Raw genomic sequence first — 18,720 nt, forward strand, 5'->3', positions numbered from 1 at the left:
GTAGAACTATTGTAAAACATTGAGGTTGCTGGTGTAAAAGTTTGCTGTGTAAAAGTTTGCTGTGTAAAAGTATTGTAAAACATTGAGGTTGCTGGTGTAAAAGTTTGCTGTGTAAAAGTTTGCTGTGTAAAACATTGAGGTTGCTGGTGTAAAAGTTTGCTGTGTAAAAGTTTGCTGTGTAAAAGTTTGCTGTGTAAAACTGTTGTAAAACATTGAGGTTGCTGGTATAAAATTTTGCTGTGTAAAAGTTTGCTGTGTAAAAGTTTGCTGTGTAAAACTATTGTAAAACATTGAGGTTGCTGGTATAAAATTTTGCTGTGTAAAAGTTTGCTGTGTAAAAGTTTGCTGTGTAAAACTATTGTAAAACATTGAGGTTGCTGTTGTAAAAGTTTGCTGTGTAAAACTGTTGTAAAACATTGAGGTTGCTGTTGTAAAAGTTTGCTGTGTAAAACTGTTGTAAAACATTGAGGTTGCTGTTGTAAAAGTTTGCTGTGTAAAAGTTTGCTGTGTAAAAGTTTGCTGTGTAAAACTGTTGTAAAACATTGAGGTTGCTGTTGTAAAAGTTTGCTGTGTAAAACTGTTGTAAAACATTGAGGTTGCTGTTGTAAAAGTTTGCTGTGTAAAAGTTTGCTGTGTAGAACTATTGTAAAACATTGAGGTTGCTGTTGTAAAAGTTTGCTGTGTAAAAGTTTGCTGTGTAAAACTATTGTAAAACATTGAGGTTGCTGTTGTAAAAGTTTGCTGTGTAAAAGTTTGCTGTGTTAAACTATTGTAAAACATTGAGGTTGCTGTTGTAAAAGTTTGCTGTGTAAAACTGTTGTAAAACATTGAGGTTGCTGTTGTAAAAGTTTGCTGTGTAAAAGTTTGCTGTGTAAAAGTTTGCTGTGTAAAAGTTTGCTGTGTAAAAGTTTGCTGTGTAGAACTATTGTAAAACATTGAGGTTGCTGTTGTAAAAGTTTGCTGTGTAGAACTATTGTAAAACATTGAGGTTGCTGGTGTAAAAGTTTGCTGTGTAAAAGTTTGCTGTGTAAAAGTTTGCTGTGTAAAAGTTTGCTGTGTAAAAGTTTGTTGTGTAAAAGTTTGCTGTGTAAAGGTTTGCTGTGTAAAACATTGAGGTTGCTGTTGTAAAAGTTTGCTGTGTAAAAGTTTGCTGAGTAAAAGTTTGCTGTGTAAAAGTTTGCTGTTGTAAAAGTTTGCTGTGTAAAACTATTGTAAAACATTGAGGTTGCTGTGTAAAAGTTTGCTGTGTAAAAGTTTGCTGTGTAAAACTATTGTAAAACTATTGTAAAACATTGAGGTTGCTGTGTAAAAGTTTGCTGTGTAAAAGTTTGCTGTGTAAAAGATTGCTGTGTAAAACTTGTAAAACATTGAGGTTGCTGTTGTAAAAGTTTGGTGTGTATAACTATTGTAAAACATTGAGGTTGCTGTTGTAAAAGTTTGCTGTGTAAAAGTTTGCTGTGTAAAAGTTTGCTGTGTAAAAATTTGCTGTGTAAAAGTTTGCTGTGTAAAACTGTTGTAAAACATTGAGGTTGCTGTTGTAAAAGTTTGCTGTGTAAAAGTTTGCTGTGTAAAAGTTTGCTGTGTAAAAGTTTGCTGTGTAAAACTATTGTAAAACTATTGTAAAACATTGAGGTTGCTGTGTAAAAGTTTGCTGTGTAAAAGTTTGCTGTGTAAAAGATTGCTGTGTAAAACTTGTAAAACATTGAGGTTGCTGTTGTAAAAGTTTGGTGTGTATAACTATTGTAAAACATTGAGGTTGCTGTTGTAAAAGTTTGCTGTGTAAAAGTTTGCTGTGTAAAAGTTTGCTGTGTAAAAATTTGCTGTGTAAAAGTTTGCTGTGTAAAACTGTTGTAAAACATTGAGGTTGCTGTTGTAAGTTTGCTGTGTAAAACTGTTGTAAAACATTGAGGTTGCTGTTGTAAAAGTTTGCTGTGTAAAAGTTTGCTGTGTAAAAGTTTGCTGTGTAAAACTGTTGTAAAACATTGAGGTTGCTGTTGTAAAAGTTTGCTGTGTAAAACTGTTGTAAAACATTGAGGTTGCTGTTGTAAAAGTTTGCTGTGTAAAAGTTTGCTGTGTAAAAGTTTGCTGTGTAAAACTATTGTAAAACATTGAGGTTGCTGTTGTAAAAGTTTGCTGTGTAAAAGTTTGCTGTGTAAAAGTTTGCTGTGTAAAACTGTTGTAAAACATTGAGGTTGCTGTTGTAAAAGTTTGCTGTGTAAAACTATTGTAAAACATTGAGGTTGCTGTTGTAAAAGTTTGCTGTGTAAAACTATTGTAAAACATTGAGGTTGCTGTTGTAAAAGTTTGCTGTGTAAAACTATTGTAAAACATTGAGGTTGCTGTTGTAAAAGTTTGCTGTGTAAAACTATTGTAAAACATTGAGGTTGCTGTTGTAAAAGTTTGCTGTGTAAAACTATTGTAAAACATTGAGGTTGCTGTTGTAAAAGTTTGCTGTGTAGAACTATTGTAAAACATTGAGGTTGCTGGTGTAAAAGTTTGCTGTGTAGAACTATTGTAAAACATTGAGGTTGCTGGTGTAAAAGTTTGCTGTGTAAAAGTTTGCTGTGTAAAAGTTTGCTGTGTAGAACTATTGTAAAACATTGAGGTTGCTGGTGTAAAAGTTTGCTGTGTAAAAGTTTGCTGTGTAAAACTATTGTAAAACATTGAGGTTGCTGTTGTAAAAGTTTGCTGTGTAAAAGTTTGCTGTGTAAAAGTTTGCTGTGTAAAAGTTTGCTGTGTATAACTATTGTAAAACATTGAGGTTGCTGGTGTAAAAGTTTGCTGTGTAAAAGTTTGCTGTGTAAAAGTTTGCTGTGTAAAAGTTTGCTGTGTAAAAGTTTGCTGTGTAGAACTATTGTAAAACATTGAGGTTGCTGGTGTAAAAGTTTGCTGTGTAAAAGTTTGCTGTGTAAAAGTTTGCTGTGTAGAACTATTGTAAAACATTGAGGTTGCTGTTGTAAAAGTTTGCTGTGTAAAACTATTGTAAAACATTGAGGTTGCTGTTGTAAAAGTTTGCTGTGTAAAACTATTGTAAAACATTGAGGTTGCTGTTGTAAAAGTTTGCTGTGTAAAAGTTTGCTGTGTAAAAGTTTGCTGTGTAAAACTATTGTAAAACATTGAGGTTGCTGTTGTAAAAGTTTGCTGTGTAAAAGTTTGCTGTGTAAAAGTTTGCTGTGTAAAACTATTGTAAAACATTGAGGTTGCTGTTGTAAAAGTTTGCTGTGTAAAAGTTTGCTGTGTAAAACTATTGTAAAACATTGAGGTTGCTGTTGTAAAAGTTTGCTGTGTAAAACTATTGTAAAACATTGAGGTTGCTGTTGTAAAAGTTTGCTGTGTAAAACTATTGTAAAACATTGAGGTTGCTGTTGTAAAAGTTTGCTGTGTAAAAGTTTGCTGTGTAAAAGTTTGCTGTGTAAAACTGCTGTAAAACATTGAGGTTGCTGTTGTAAAAGTTTGCTGTGTGAAAGTTTGCTGTGTGAAAGTTTGCTGTGTAAAAGTTTGCTGTGTAAAAGTTTGCTGTGTAAAATTATTGTAAAACATTGAGGTTGCTGTTGTAAAAGTTTGCTGTGTAAAACTATTGTAAAACAGTGAGGTTGCTGTTGTAAAAGTTTGCTGTGTAAAACTATTGTTAAACAGTGAGGTTGCTGTTGTAAAAGTTTGCTGTGTAAAACTATTGTAAAACAGTGAGGTTGCTGTTGTAAAAGTTTGCTGTGTAAAACTATTGTAAAACATTGAGGTTGCTGTTGTAAAAGTTTGCTGTGTAAAACTATTGTAAAACAGTGAGGTTGCTGTTGTAAAAGTTTGCTGTGTAAAACTATTGTAAAACAGTGAGGTTGCTGTTGTAAAAGTTTGCTGTGTAAAACTATTGTAAAACAGTGAGGTTGCTGTTGTAAAAGTTTGCTGTGTAAAACTATTGTAAAACAGTGAGGTTGCTGTTGTAAAAGTTTGCTGTGTAAAACTATTGTAAAACAGTGAGGTTGCTGTTGTAAAAGTTTGCTGTGTAAAACTATTGTAAAACAGTGAGGTTGCTGTTGTAAAAGTTTGCTGTGTAAAAGTTTGCTGTGTAAAACTATTGTAAAACATTGAGGTTGCTGTTGTAAAAGTTTGCTGTGTAAAACTATTGTAAAACATTGAGGTTGCTGTTGTAAAAGTTTGCTGTGTAAAACTGTTGTAAAACATTGAGGTTGCTGTTGTAAAACTATTGTAAAACATTGAGGTTGCTGTTGTAAAAGTTTGCTGTGTAAAAGTTTGCTGTGTAAAAGTTTGCTGTGTAAAACTATTGTAAAACATTGAGGTTGCTGTTGTAAAAGTTTGCTGTGTAAAACTATTGTAAAACATTGAGGTTGCTGTTGTAAAAGTTTGCTGTGTAAAAGTTTGCTGTGTAAAAGTTTGCTGTGTAAAAGTTTGCTGTGTAAAAGTTTGCTGTGTAAAACTATTGTAAAACATTGAGGTTGCTGTTGTAAAAGTTTGCTGTGTAAAAGTTTGCTGTGTAAAAGTTTGCTGTGTAAAAGTTTGCTGTGTAAAACTATTGTAAAACATTGAGGTTGCTGTGTAAAAGTTTGCTGTGTAAAAGTTTGCTGTGTAAAACTATTGTAAAACATTGAGGTTGCTGTTGTAAAAGTTTGCTGTGTAAAAGTTTGCTGTGTAAAAGTTTGCTGTGTATAACTATTGTAAAACATTGAGGTTGCTGGTGTAAAAGTTTGCTGTGTAAAAGTTTGCTGTGTAAAAGTTTGCTGTGTAAAAGTTTGCTGTGTAAAAATTTGCTGTGTAGAACTATTGTAAAACATTGAGGTTGCTGGTGTAAAAGTTTGCTGTGTAAAAGTTTGCTGTGTAGAACTATTGTAAAACATTGAGGTTGCTGCTGTAAAAGTTTGCTGTGTAAAAGTTTGCTGTGTAAAAGTTTGCTGTGTAAAAGTTTGCTGTGTAGAACTATTGTAAAACATTGAGGTTGCTGTTGTAAAAGTTTGCTGTGTAAAACTATTGTAAAACATTGAGGTTGCTGTTGTAAAAGTTTGCTGTGTAAAACTATTGTAAAACATTGAGGTTGCTGTTGTAAAAGTTTGCTGTGTAAAAGTTTGCTGTGTAAAAGTTTGCTGTGTAAAACTATTGTAAAACATTGAGGTTGCTGGTGTAAAAGTTTGCTGTGTAAAAGTTTGCTGTGTAAAAGTTTGCTGTGTAGAACTATTGTAAAACATTGAGGTTGCTGGTGTAAAAGTTTGCTGTGTAAAAGTTTGCTGTGTAAAAGTTTGCTGTGTAAAAGTATTGTAAAACATTGAGGTTGCTGGTGTAAAAGTTTGCTGTGTAAAAGTTTGCTGTGTAAAACATTGAGGTTGCTGGTGTAAAAGTTTGCTGTGTAAAAGTTTGCTGTGTAAAAGTTTGCTGTGTAAAACTGTTGTAAAACATTGAGGTTGCTGGTATAAAATTTTGCTGTGTAAAAGTTTGCTGTGTAAAAGTTTGCTGTGTAAAACTATTGTAAAACATTGAGGTTGCTGGTATAAAATTTTGCTGTGTAAAAGTTTGCTGTGTAAAAGTTTGCTGTGTAAAACTATTGTAAAACATTGAGGTTGCTGTTGTAAAAGTTTGCTGTGTAAAACTGTTGTAAAACATTGAGGTTGCTGTTGTAAAAGTTTGCTGTGTAAAACTGTTGTAAAACATTGAGGTTGCTGTTGTAAAAGTTTGCTGTGTAAAAGTTTGCTGTGTAAAAGTTTGCTGTGTAAAACTGTTGTAAAACATTGAGGTTGCTGTTGTAAAAGTTTGCTGTGTAAAACTGTTGTAAAACATTGAGGTTGCTGTTGTAAAAGTTTGCTGTGTAAAAGTTTGCTGTGTAGAACTATTGTAAAACATTGAGGTTGCTGTTGTAAAAGTTTGCTGTGTAAAAGTTTGCTGTGTAAAACTATTGTAAAACATTGAGGTTGCTGTTGTAAAAGTTTGCTGTGTAAAAGTTTGCTGTGTTAAACTATTGTAAAACATTGAGGTTGCTGTTGTAAAAGTTTGCTGTGTAAAACTGTTGTAAAACATTGAGGTTGCTGTTGTAAAAGTTTGCTGTGTAAAAGTTTGCTGTGTAAAAGTTTGCTGTGTAAAAGTTTGCTGTGTAAAAGTTTGCTGTGTAGAACTATTGTAAAACATTGAGGTTGCTGTTGTAAAAGTTTGCTGTGTAGAACTATTGTAAAACATTGAGGTTGCTGGTGTAAAAGTTTGCTGTGTAAAAGTTTGCTGTGTAAAAGTTTGCTGTGTAAAAGTTTGCTGTGTAAAAGTTTGTTGTGTAAAAGTTTGCTGTGTAAAGGTTTGCTGTGTAAAACATTGAGGTTGCTGTTGTAAAAGTTTGCTGTGTAAAAGTTTGCTGAGTAAAAGTTTGCTGTGTAAAAGTTTGCTGTTGTAAAAGTTTGCTGTGTAAAACTATTGTAAAACATTGAGGTTGCTGTGTAAAAGTTTGCTGTGTAAAAGTTTGCTGTGTAAAACTATTGTAAAACTATTGTAAAACATTGAGGTTGCTGTGTAAAAGTTTGCTGTGTAAAAGTTTGCTGTGTAAAAGATTGCTGTGTAAAACTTGTAAAACATTGAGGTTGCTGTTGTAAAAGTTTGGTGTGTATAACTATTGTAAAACATTGAGGTTGCTGTTGTAAAAGTTTGCTGTGTAAAAGTTTGCTGTGTAAAAGTTTGCTGTGTAAAAATTTGCTGTGTAAAAGTTTGCTGTGTAAAACTGTTGTAAAACATTGAGGTTGCTGTTGTAAAAGTTTGCTGTGTAAAAGTTTGCTGTGTAAAAGTTTGCTGTGTAAAACTATTGTAAAACTATTGTAAAACATTGAGGTTGCTGTGTAAAAGTTTGCTGTGTAAAAGTTTGCTGTGTAAAAGATTGCTGTGTAAAACTTGTAAAACATTGAGGTTGCTGTTGTAAAAGTTTGGTGTGTATAACTATTGTAAAATATTGAGGTTGCTGTTGTAAAAGTTTGCTGTGTAAAAGTTTGCTGTGTAAAAGTTTGCTGTGTAAAAATTTGCTGTGTAAAAGTTTGCTGTGTAAAACTGTTGTAAAACATTGAGGTTGCTGTTGTAAGTTTGCTGTGTAAAACTGTTGTAAAACATTGAGGTTGCTGTTGTAAAAGTTTGCTGTGTAAAAGTTTGCTGTGTAAAAGTTTGCTGTGTAAAACTGTTGTAAAACATTGAGGTTGCTGTTGTAAAAGTTTGCTGTGTAAAAGTTTGCTGTGTAAAAGTTTGCTGTGTAAAACTATTGTAAAACATTGAGGTTGCTGTTGTAAAAGTTTGCTGTGTAAAACTGTTGTAAAACATTGAGGTTGCTGTTGTAAAAGTTTGCTGTGTAAAAGTTTGCTGTGTAAAAGTTTGCTGTGTAAAACTATTGTAAAACATTGAGGTTGCTGTTGTAAAAGTTTGCTGTGTAAAAGTTTGCTGTGTAAAAGTTTGCTGTGTAAAACTATTGTAAAACATTGAGGTTGCTGTTGTAAAAGTTTGCTGTGTAAAACTATTGTAAAACATTGAGGTTGCTGTTGTAAAAGTTTGCTGTGTAAAACTATTGTAAAACATTGAGGTTGCTGTTGTAAAAGTTTGCTGTGTAAAACTATTGTAAAACATTGAGGTTGCTGTTGTAAAAGTTTGCTGTGTAAAACTATTGTAAAACATTGAGGTTGCTGTTGTAAAAGTTTGCTGTGTAAAACTATTGTAAAACATTGAGGTTGCTGTTGTAAAAGTTTGCTGTGTAGAACTATTGTAAAACATTGAGGTTGCTGGTGTAAAAGTTTGCTGTGTAGAACTATTGTAAAACATTGAGGTTGCTGGTGTAAAAGTTTGCTGTGTAAAAGTTTGCTGTGTAAAAGTTTGCTGTGTAGAACTATTGTAAAACATTGAGGTTGCTGGTGTAAAAGTTTGCTGTGTAAAAGTTTGCTGTGTAAAACTTGTAAAACATTGAGGTTGCTGTTGTAAAAGTTTGCTGTGTAAAAGTTTGCTGTGTAAAAGTTTGCTGTGTAAAAGTTTGCTGTGTATAACTATTGTAAAACATTGAGGTTGCTGGTGTAAAAGTTTGCTGTGTAAAAGTTTGCTGTGTAAAAGTTTGCTGTGTAAAAGTTTGCTGTGTAAAAGTTTGCTGTGTAGAACTATTGTAAAACATTGAGGTTGCTGGTGTAAAAGTTTGCTGTGTAAAAGTTTGCTGTGTAAAAGTTTGCTGTGTAGAACTATTGTAAAACATTGAGGTTGCTGTTGTAAAAGTTTGCTGTGTAAAACTATTGTAAAACATTGAGGTTGCTGTTGTAAAAGTTTGCTGTGTAAAACTATTGTAAAACATTGAGGTTGCTGTTGTAAAAGTTTGCTGTGTAAAAGTTTGCTGTGTAAAAGTTTGCTGTGTAAAACTATTGTAAAACATTGAGGTTGCTGTTGTAAAAGTTTGCTGTGTAAAAGTTTGCTGTGTAAAAGTTTGCTGTGTAAAACTATTGTAAAACATTGAGGTTGCTGTTGTAAAAGTTTGCTGTGTAAAACTATTGTAAAACATTGAGGTTGCTGTTGTAAAAGTTTGCTGTGTAAAACTATTGTAAAACATTGAGGTTGCTGTTGTAAAAGTTTGCTGTGTAAAAGTTTGCTGTGTAAAAGTTTGCTGTGTAAAACTGCTGTAAAACATTGAGGTTGCTGTTGTAAAAGTTTGCTGTGTGAAAGTTTGCTGTGTGAAAGTTTGCTGTGTAAAAGTTTGCTGTGTAAAAGTTTGCTGTGTAAAATTATTGTAAAACATTGAGGTTGCTGTTGTAAAAGTTTGCTGTGTAAAACTATTGTAAAACAGTGAGGTTGCTGTTGTAAAAGTTTGCTGTGTAAAACTATTGTTAAACAGTGAGGTTGCTGTTGTAAAAGTTTGCTGTGTAAAACTATTGTAAAACAGTGAGGTTGCTGTTGTAAAAGTTTGCTGTGTAAAACTATTGTAAAACATTGAGGTTGCTGTTGTAAAAGTTTGCTGTGTAAAACTATTGTAAAACAGTGAGGTTGCTGTTGTAAAAGTTTGCTGTGTAAAACTATTGTAAAACAGTGAGGTTGCTGTTGTAAAAGTTTGCTGTGTAAAACTATTGTAAAACAGTGAGGTTGCTGTTGTAAAAGTTTGCTGTGTAAAACTATTGTAAAACAGTGAGGTTGCTGTTGTAAAAGTTTGCTGTGTAAAACTATTGTAAAACAGTGAGGTTGCTGTTGTAAAAGTTTGCTGTGTAAAACTATTGTAAAACAGTGAGGTTGCTGTTGTAAAAGTTTGCTGTGTAAAAGTTTGCTGTGTAAAACTATTGTAAAACATTGAGGTTGCTGTTGTAAAAGTTTGCTGTGTAAAACTATTGTAAAACATTGAGGTTGCTGTTGTAAAAGTTTGCTGTGTAAAACTGTTGTAAAACATTGAGGTTGCTGTTGTAAAACTATTGTAAAACATTGAGGTTGCTGTTGTAAAAGTTTGCTGTGTAAAAGTTTGCTGTGTAAAAGTTTGCTGTGTAAAACTATTGTAAAACATTGAGGTTGCTGTTGTAAAAGTTTGCTGTGTAAAACTATTGTAAAACATTGAGGTTGCTGTTGTAAAAGTTTGCTGTGTAAAAGTTTGCTGTGTAAAAGTTTGCTGTGTAAAAGTTTGCTGTGTAAAAGTTTGCTGTGTAAAACTATTGTAAAACATTGAGGTTGCTGTTGTAAAAGTTTGCTGTGTAAAAGTTTGCTGTGTAAAAGTTTGCTGTGTAAAAGTTTGCTGTGTATAACTATTGTAAAACATTGAGGTTGCTGGTGTAAAAGTTTGCTGTGTAAAAGTTTGCTGTGTAAAAGTTTGCTGTGTAAAAGTTTGCTGTGTAAAAATTTGCTGTGTAGAACTATTGTAAAACATTGAGGTTGCTGGTGTAAAAGTTTGCTGTGTAAAAGTTTGCTGTGTAGAACTATTGTAAAACATTGAGGTTGCTGCTGTAAAAGTTTGCTGTGTAAAAGTTTGCTGTGTAAAAGTTTGCTGTGTAGAACTATTGTAAAACATTGAGGTTGCTGTTGTAAAAGTTTGCTGTGTAAAACTATTGTAAAACATTGAGGTTGCTGTTGTAAAAGTTTGCTGTGTAAAACTATTGTAAAACATTGAGGTTGCTGTTGTAAAAGTTTGCTGTGTAAAAGTTTGCTGTGTAAAAGTTTGCTGTGTAAAACTATTGTAAAACATTGAGGTTGCTGGTGTAAAAGTTTGCTGTGTAAAAGTTTGCTGTGTAAAAGTTTGCTGTGTAGAACTATTGTAAAACATTGAGGTTGCTGGTGTAAAAGTTTGCTGTGTAAAAGTTTGCTGTGTAAAAGTTTGCTGTGTAAAAGTATTGTAAAACATTGAGGTTGCTGGTGTAAAAGTTTGCTGTGTAAAAGTTTGCTGTGTAAAACATTGAGGTTGCTGGTGTAAAAGTTTGCTGTGTAAAAGTTTGCTGTGTAAAAGTTTGCTGTGTAAAACTGTTGTAAAACATTGAGGTTGCTGGTATAAAATTTTGCTGTGTAAAAGTTTGCTGTGTAAAAGTTTGCTGTGTAAAACTATTGTAAAACATTGAGGTTGCTGTTGTAAAAGTTTGCTGTGTAAAACTGTTGTAAAACATTGAGGTTGCTGTTGTAAAAGTTTGCTGTGTAAAACTGTTGTAAAACATTGAGGTTGCTGTTGTAAAAGTTTGCTGTGTAAAAGTTTGCTGTGTAAAAGTTTGCTGTGTAAAAGTTTGCTGTGTATAACTATTGTAAAACATTGAGGTTGCTGGTGTAAAAGTTTGCTGTGTAAAAGTTTGCTGTGTAAAAGTTTGCTGTGTAAAAGTTTGCTGTGTAAAAGTTTGCTGTGTAGAACTATTGTAAAACATTGAGGTTGCTGGTGTAAAAATTTGCTGTGTAAAAGTTTGCTGTGTAAAAGTTTGCTGTGTAGAACTATTGTAAAACATTGAGGTTGCTGTTGTAAAAGTTTGCTGTGTAAAACTATTGTAAAACATTGAGGTTGCTGTTGTAAAAGTTTGCTGTGTAAAACTATTGTAAAACATTGAGGTTGCTGTTGTAAAAGTTTGCTGTGTAAAAGTTTGCTGTGTAAAACTATTGTAAAACATTGAGGTTGCTGTTGTAAAAGTTTGCTGTGTAAAAGTTTGCTGTGTAAAAGTTTGCTGTGTAAAACTATTGTAAAACATTGAGGTTGCTGTTGTAAAAGTTTGCTGTGTAAAAGTTTGCTGTGTAAAACTATTGTAAAACATTGAGGTTGCTGTTGTAAAAGTTTGCTGTGTAAAACTATTGTAAAACATTGAGGTTGCTGTTGTAAAAGTTTGCTGTGTAAAACTATTGTAAAACATTGAGGTTGCTGTTGTAAAAGTTTGCTGTGTAAAAGTTTGCTGTGTAAAAGTTTGCTGTGTAAAACTGCTGTAAAACATTGAGGTTGCTGTTGTAAAAGTTTGCTGTGTGAAAGTTTGCTGTGTAAAAGTTTGCTGTGTAAAAGTTTGCTGTGTAAAATTATTGTAAAACATTGAGGTTGCTGTTGTAAAAGTTTGCTGTGTAAAACTATTGTAAAACAGTGAGGTTGCTGTTGTAAAAGTTTGCTGTGTAAAACTATTGTAAAACAGTGAGGTTGCTGTTGTAAAAGTTTGCTGTGTAAAACTATTGTAAAACAGTGAGGTTGCTGTTGTAAAAGTTTGCTGTGTAAAACTATTGTAAAACAGTGAGGTTGCTGTTGTAAAAGTTTGCTGTGTAAAACTATTGTAAAACAGTGAGGTTGCTGTTGTAAAAGTTTGCTGTGTAAAACTATTGTAAAACAGTGAGGTTGCTGTTGTAAAAGTTTGCTGTGTAAAACTATTGTAAAACAGTGAGGTTGCTGTTGTAAAAGTTTGCTGTGTAAAACTATTGTAAAACATTGAGGTTGCTGTTGTAAAAGTTTGCTGTGTAAAAGTTTGCTGTGTAAAACTATTGTAAAACATTGAGGTTGCTGTTGTAAAAGTTTGCTGTGTAAAACTATTGTAAAACATTGAGGTTGCTGTTGTAAAAGTTTGCTGTGTAAAACTATTGTAAAACATTGAGGTTGCTGTTGTAAAAGTTTGCTGTGTAAAAGTTTGCTGTGTAAAAGTTTGCTGTGTAAAACTGCTGTAAAACATTGAGGTTGCTGTTGTAAAAGTTTGCTGTGTAAAACTGCTGTAAAACATTGAGGTTGCTGTTGTAAAAGTTTGCTGTGTGAAAGTTTGCTGTGTAAAAGTTTGCTGTGTAAAAGTTTGCTGTGTAAAATTATTGTAAAACATTGAGGTTGCTGTTGTAAAAGTTTGCTGTGTAAAACTATTGTAAAACAGTGAGGTTGCTGTTGTAAAAGTTTGCTGTGTAAAACTATTGTAAAACAGTGAGGTTGCTGTTGTAAAAGTTTGCTGTGTAAAACTATTGTAAAACAGTGAGGTTGCTGTTGTAAAAGTTTGCTGTGTAAAACTATTGTAAAACAGTGAGGTTGCTGTTGTAAAAGTTTGCTGTGTAAAACTATTGTAAAACAGTGAGGTTGCTGTTGTAAAAGTTTGCTGTGTAAAACTATTGTAAAACAGTGAGGTTGCTGTTGTAAAAGTTTGCTGTGTAAAACTATTGTAAAACAGTGAGGTTGCTGTTGTAAAAGTTTGCTGTGTAAAACTATTGTAAAACATTGAGGTTGCTGTTGTAAAAGTTTGCTGTGTAAAACTATTGTAAAACAGTGAGGTTGCTGTTGTAAAAGTTTGCTGTGTAAAAGTTTGCTGTGTAAAACTATTGTAAAACATTGAGGTTGCTGTTGTAAAAGTTTGCTGTGTAAAACTATTGTAAAATATTGAGGTTGCTGTTGTAAAAGTTTGCTGTGTAAAACTGTTGTAAAACATTGAGGTTGCTGTTGTAAAACTATTGTAAAACATTGAGGTTGCTGTTGTAAAAGTTTGCTGTGTAAAACTATTGTAAAACATTGAGGTTGCTGTTGTAAAAGTTTGCTGTGTAAAACTATTGTAAAACATTGAGGTTGCTGTTGTAAAAGTTTGCTGTGTAAAACTATTGTAAAACATTGAGGTTGCTGTTGTAAAAGTTTGCTGTGTAAAAGTTTGCTGTGTAAAAGTTTGCTGTGTAAAACTATTGTAAAACATTGAGGTTGCTGTTGTAAAAGTTTGCTGTGTAAAACTATTGTAAAACATTGAGGTTGCTGTTGTAAAAGTTTGCTGTGTAAAAGTTTGCTGTGTAAAAGTTTGCTGTGTAAAAGTTTGCTGTGTAAAACTATTGTAAAACATTGAGGTTGCTGTTGTAAAAGTTTGCTGTGTAAAAGTTTGCTGTGTATAACTATTGTAAAACATTGAGGTTGCTGGTGTAAAAGTTTGCTGTGTAAAAGTTTGCTGTGTAAAAGTTTGCTGTGTAAAAATTTGCTGTGTAGAACTATTGTAAAACATTGAGGTTGCTGGTGTAAAAGTTTGCTGTGTAAAAGTTTGCTGTGTAGAACTATTGTAAAACATGGAGGTTGCTGCTGTAAAAGTTTGCTGTGTAAAAGTTTGCTGTGTAAAAGTTTGCTGTGTAGAACTATTGTGAAACATTGAGGTTGCTGTTGTAAAAGTTTGCTGTGTAAAACTATTGTAAAACATTGAGGTTGCAGTTGTAAAAGTTTGCTGTGTAAAACTATTGTAAAACATTGAGGTTGCTGTTGTAAAAGTTTGCTGTGTAAAAGTTTGCTGTGTAAAAGTTTGCTGTGTAAAACTATTGTAAAACATTGAGGTTGCTGGTGTAAAAGTTTGCTGTGTAAAAGTTTGCTGTGTAAAAGTTTGCTGTGTAGAACTATTGTAAAACATTGAGGTTGCTGGTGTAAAAGTTTGCTGTGTAAAAGTTTGCTGTGTAAAAGTTTGCTGTGTAAAAGTATTGTAAAACATTGAGGTTGCTGGTGTAAAAGTTTGCTGTGTAAAAGTTTGCTGTGTAAAACATTGAGGTTGCTGGTGTAAAAGTTTGCTGTGTAAAAGTTTGCTGTGTAAAAGTTTGCTGTGTAAAACTGTTGTAAAACATTGAGGTTGCTGGTATAAAATTTTGCTGTGTAAAAGTTTGCTGTGTAAAAGTTTGCTGTGTAAAACTATTGTAAAACATTGAGGTTGCTGTTGTAAAAGTTTGCTGTGTAAAACTGTTGTAAAACATTGAGGTTGCTGTTGTAAAAGTTTGCTGTGTAAAACTGTTGTAAAACATTGAGGTTGCTGTTGTAAAAGTTTGCTGTGTAAAAGTTTGCTGTGTAAAAGTTTGCTGTGTAAAACTGTTGTAAAACATTGAGGTTGCTGTTGTAAAAGTTTGCTGTGTAAAACTGTTGTAAAACATTGAGGTTGCTGTTGTAAAAGTTTGCTGTGTAAAAGTTTGCTGTGTAGAACTATTGTAAAACATTGAGGTTGCTGTTGTAAAAGTTTGCTGTGTAAAAGTTTGCTGTGTAAAAGTTTGCTGTGTAAAACTATTGTAAAACATTGAGGTTGCTGTTGTAAAAGTTTGCTGTGTAAAAGTTTGCTGTGTTAAACTATTGTAAAACATTGAGGTTGCTGTTGTAAAAGTTTGCTGTGTAAAACTGTTGTAAAACATTGAGGTTGCTGTTGTAAAAGTTTGCTGTGTAAAAGTTTGCTGTGTAAAAGTTTGCTGTGTAAAAGTTTGCTGTGTAGAACTATTGTAAAACATTGAGGTTGCTGGTGTAAAAGTTTGCTGTGTAAAACTATTGTAAAACATTGAGGTTGCTGTTGTAAAAGTTTGCTGTGTAAAACTATTGTAAAACATTGAGGTTGCTGTTGTAAAAGTTTGCTGTGTAAAAGTTTGCTGTGTAAAAGTTTGCTGTGTAAAACTATTGTAAAACATTGAGGTTGCTGGTGTAAAAGTTTGCTGTGTAAAACTATTGTAAAACATTGAGGTTGCTGGTGTAAAAGTTTGCTGTGTAAAACTATTGTAAAACATTGAGGTTGCTGGTGTAAAAGTTTGCTGTGTAAAACTATTGTAAAACATTGAGGTTGCTGGTGTAAAAGTTTGCTGTGTAAAACTATTGTAAAACATTGAGGTTGCTGGTGTAAAAGTTTGCTGTGTAAAAGTTTGCTGTGTAAAAGTTTGCTGTGTAGAACTATTGTAAAACATTGAGGTTGCTGGTGTAAAAGTTTGCTGTGTAAAAGTTTGCTGTGTAAAAGTTTGCTGTGTAGAACTATTGTAAAACATTGAGGTTGCTGGTGTAAAAGTTTGCTGTGTAAAAGTTTGCTGTGTAAAAGTTTGCTGTGTAGAACTATTGTAAAACATTGAGGTTGCTGGTGTAAAAGTTTGCTGTGTAAAACATTGAGGTTGCTGTTGTAAAATTTTGCTGTGTAAAAGTTTGCTGTGTAAAAGTTTGCTGTGTAAAACTGTTGTAAAACATTGAGGTTGCTGGTGTAAAATTCTGCTGTGTAAAAGTTTGCTGTGTAAAAGTTTGCTGTGTAAAAGTTTGCTGTGTAAAACTATTGTAAAACATTGAGGTTGCTGTTGTAAAAGTTTGCTGTGTAAAACTGTTGTAAAACATTGAGGTTGCTGTTGTAAAAGTTTGCTGTGTAAAAGTTTGCTGTGTAAAAGTTTGCTGTGTAAAACTGTTGTAAAACATTGAGGTTGCTGTTGTAAAAGTTTGCTGTGTAAAACTGTTGTAAAACATTGAGGTTGCTGTTGTAAAAGTTTGCTGTGTAAAAGTTTGCTGTGTAAAACTGTTGTAAAACATTGAGGTTGCTGGTGTAAAATTCTGCTGTGTAAAAGTTTGCTGTGTAAAAGTTTGCTGTGTAAAAGTTTGCTGTGTTAAACTATTGTAAAACATTGAGGTTGCTGTTGTAAAAGTTTGCTGTGTAAAACTGTTGTAAAACATTGAGGTTGCTGTTGTAAAAGTTTGCTGTGTAAAACTGTTGTAAAACATTGAGGTTGCTGGTGTAAAAGTTTGCTGTGTAAAAGTTTGCTGTGTAAAACTATTGTAAAACATTGAGGTTGCTGTTGTAAAAGTTTGCTGTGTAAAACTATTGTAAAACATTGAGGTTGCTGTTGTAAAAGTTTGCTGTGTAAAAGTTTGCTGTGTAAAAGTTTGCTGTGTTAAACTATTGTAAAACATTGAGGTTGCTGTTGTAAAAGTTTGCTGTGTAAAAGTTTGCTGTGTAAAAGTTTGCTGTGTAAAAGTTTGCTGTGTTAAACTATTGTAAAACATTGAGGTTGCTGTTGTAAAAGTTTGATGTGTAAAACTGCTGTAAAACATTGAGGTTGCTGGTGTAAAAGTTTGCTGTGTAAAAGTTTGCTGTGTAAAAGTATTGTAAAACATTGAGGTTGCAGTTGTAAAAGTTTGCTGTGTAAAAGTTTGCTGTGTAAAAGTTTGCTGTGTAAAAGTTTGCTGTGTATAACTATTGTAAAACATTGAGGTTGCTGTTGTAAAAGTTTGCTGTGTAAAAGTTCGCTGTGTAAAAGTTTGCTGTGTAAAAGTTTGCTGTGTAAAAGTTTGCTGTGTAAAAGTATTGTAAAACATTGAGGTTGCTGTTGTAAAAGTTTGCTGTGTAAAACTATTGTAAAACATTGAGGTTGCTGTTGTAAAAGTTTGCTGTGTAAAAGTTTGCTGTGTAAAAGTTTGCTGTGTAAAACTATTGTAAAACATTGAGGTTGCTGTTGTAAAAGTTTGCTGTTGTAAAAGTTTGCTGTGTAAAAGTTTGCTGTGTAGAACTATTGTAAAACATTGAGGTTGCTGTTGTAAAAGTTTGCTGTGTAAAAGTTTGCTGTGTAGAACTATTGTAAAACATTGAGGTTGCTGTTGTAACAGTTTGCTGTGTAAAAGTTTGCTGTGTAAAAGTTTGCTGTGTAAAAGTTTGCTGTGTAAAAGTTTGCTGTGTAAAACTATTGTAAAACATTGAGGTTGCTGTTGTAAAAGTTTGCTGTGTAAAACTGTTGTAAAACATTGAGGTTGCTGTTGTAAAAGTTTGCTGTGTAAAAGTTTGCTGTGTAAAAGTTTGCTGTGTAAAACTATTGTAAAACATTGAGGTTGCTGTTGTAAAAGTTTGCTGTGTAAAAGTTTGCTGTGTAAAAGTTTGCTGTGTAAAACTATTGTAAAACATTGAGGTTGCTGTTGTAAAAGTTTGCTGTGTAAAACTATTGTAAAACATTGAGGTTGCTGTTGTAAAAGTTTGCTGTGTAAAACTATTGTAAAACATTGAGGTTGCTGTTGTAAAAGTTTGCTGTGTAAAACTATTGTAAAACATTGAGGTTGCTGTTGTAAAAGTTTGCTGTGTAAAACTATTGTAAAACATTGAGGTTGCTGGTGTAAAAGTTTGCTGTGTAAAACTATTGTAAAACATTGAGGTTGCTGTTGTAAAAGTTTGCTGTGTAAAACTATTGTAAAACATTGAGGTTGCTGGTGTAAAAGTTTGCTGTGTAAAACTATTGTAAAACATTGAGGTTGCTGGTGTAAAAGTTTGCTGTGTAAAAGTTTGCTGTGTAAAAGTTTGCTGTGTAGAACTATTGTAAAACATTGAGGTTGCTGGTGTAAAAGTTTGCTGTGTAAAAGTTTGCTGTGTAAAAGTTTGCTGTGTAGAACTATTGTAAAACATTGAGGTTGCTGGTGTAAAAGTTTGCTGTGTAAAACATTGAGGTTGCTGTTGTAAAATTTTGCTGTGTAAAAGTTTGCTGTGTAAAAGTTTGCTGTGTAAAACTGTTGTAAAACATTGAGGTTGCTGGTGTAAAATTCTGCTGTGTAAAAGTTTGCTGTGTAAAAGTTTGCTGTGTAAAAGTTTGCTGTGTAAAACTATTGTAAAACATTGAGGTTGCTGTTGTAAAAGTTTGCTGTGTAAAACTGTTGTAAAACATTGAGGTTGCTGTTGTAAAAGTTTGCTGTGTAAAAGTTTGCTGTGTAAAAGTTTGCTGTGTAAAACTGTTGTAAAACATTGAGGTTGCTGTTGTAAAAGTTTGCTGTGTAAAACTGTTGTAAAACATTGAGGTTGCTGTTGTAAAAGTTTGCTGTGTAAAAGTTTGCTGTGTAAAACTGTTGTAAAACATTGAGGTTGCTGGTGTAAAATTCTGCTGTGTAAAAGTTTGCTGTGTAAAAGTTTGCTGTGTAAAAGTTTGCTGTGTTAAACTATTGTAAAACATTGAGGTTGCTGTTGTAAAAGTTTGCTGTGTAAAACTGTTGTAAAACATTGAGGTTGCTGTTGTAAAAGTTTGCTGTGTAAAACTGTTGTAAAACATTGAGGTTGCTGGTGTAAAAGTTTGCTGTGTAAAAGTTTGCTGTGTAAAAGTTTGCTGTGTAAAACTATTGTAAAACATTGAGGTTGCTGTTGTAAAAGTTTGCTGTGTAAAACTATTGTAAAACATTGAGGTTGCTGTTGTAAAAGTTTGCTGTGTAAAAGTTTGCTGTGTAAAAGTTTGCTGTGTTAAACTATTGTAAAACATTGAGGTTGCTGTTGTAAAAGTTTGCTGTGTAAAAGTTTGCTGTGTAAAAGTTTGCTGTGTAAAAGTTTGCTGTGTTAAACTATTGTAAAACATTGAGGTTGCTGTTGTAAAAGTTTGATGTGTAAAACTGCTGTAAAACATTGAGGTTGCTGGTGTAAAAGTTTGCTGTGTAAAAGTATTGTAAAACATTGAGGTTGCAGTTGTAAAAGTTTGCTGTGTAAAAGTTTGCTGTGTAAAAGTTTGCTGTGTAAAAGTTTGCTGTGTATAACTATTGTAAAACATTGAGGTTGCTGTTGTAAAAGTTTGCTGTGTAAAAGTTTGCTGTGTAAAAGTTTGCTGTGTAAAAGTTTGCTGTGTAAAAGTATTGTAAAACAT

This window comes from Harpia harpyja, chromosome 8 (assembly GCF_026419915.1).
Source record: "Harpia harpyja isolate bHarHar1 chromosome 8, bHarHar1 primary haplotype, whole genome shotgun sequence".
NCBI classification, from domain to species: domain Eukaryota; kingdom Metazoa; phylum Chordata; class Aves; order Accipitriformes; family Accipitridae; genus Harpia; species Harpia harpyja.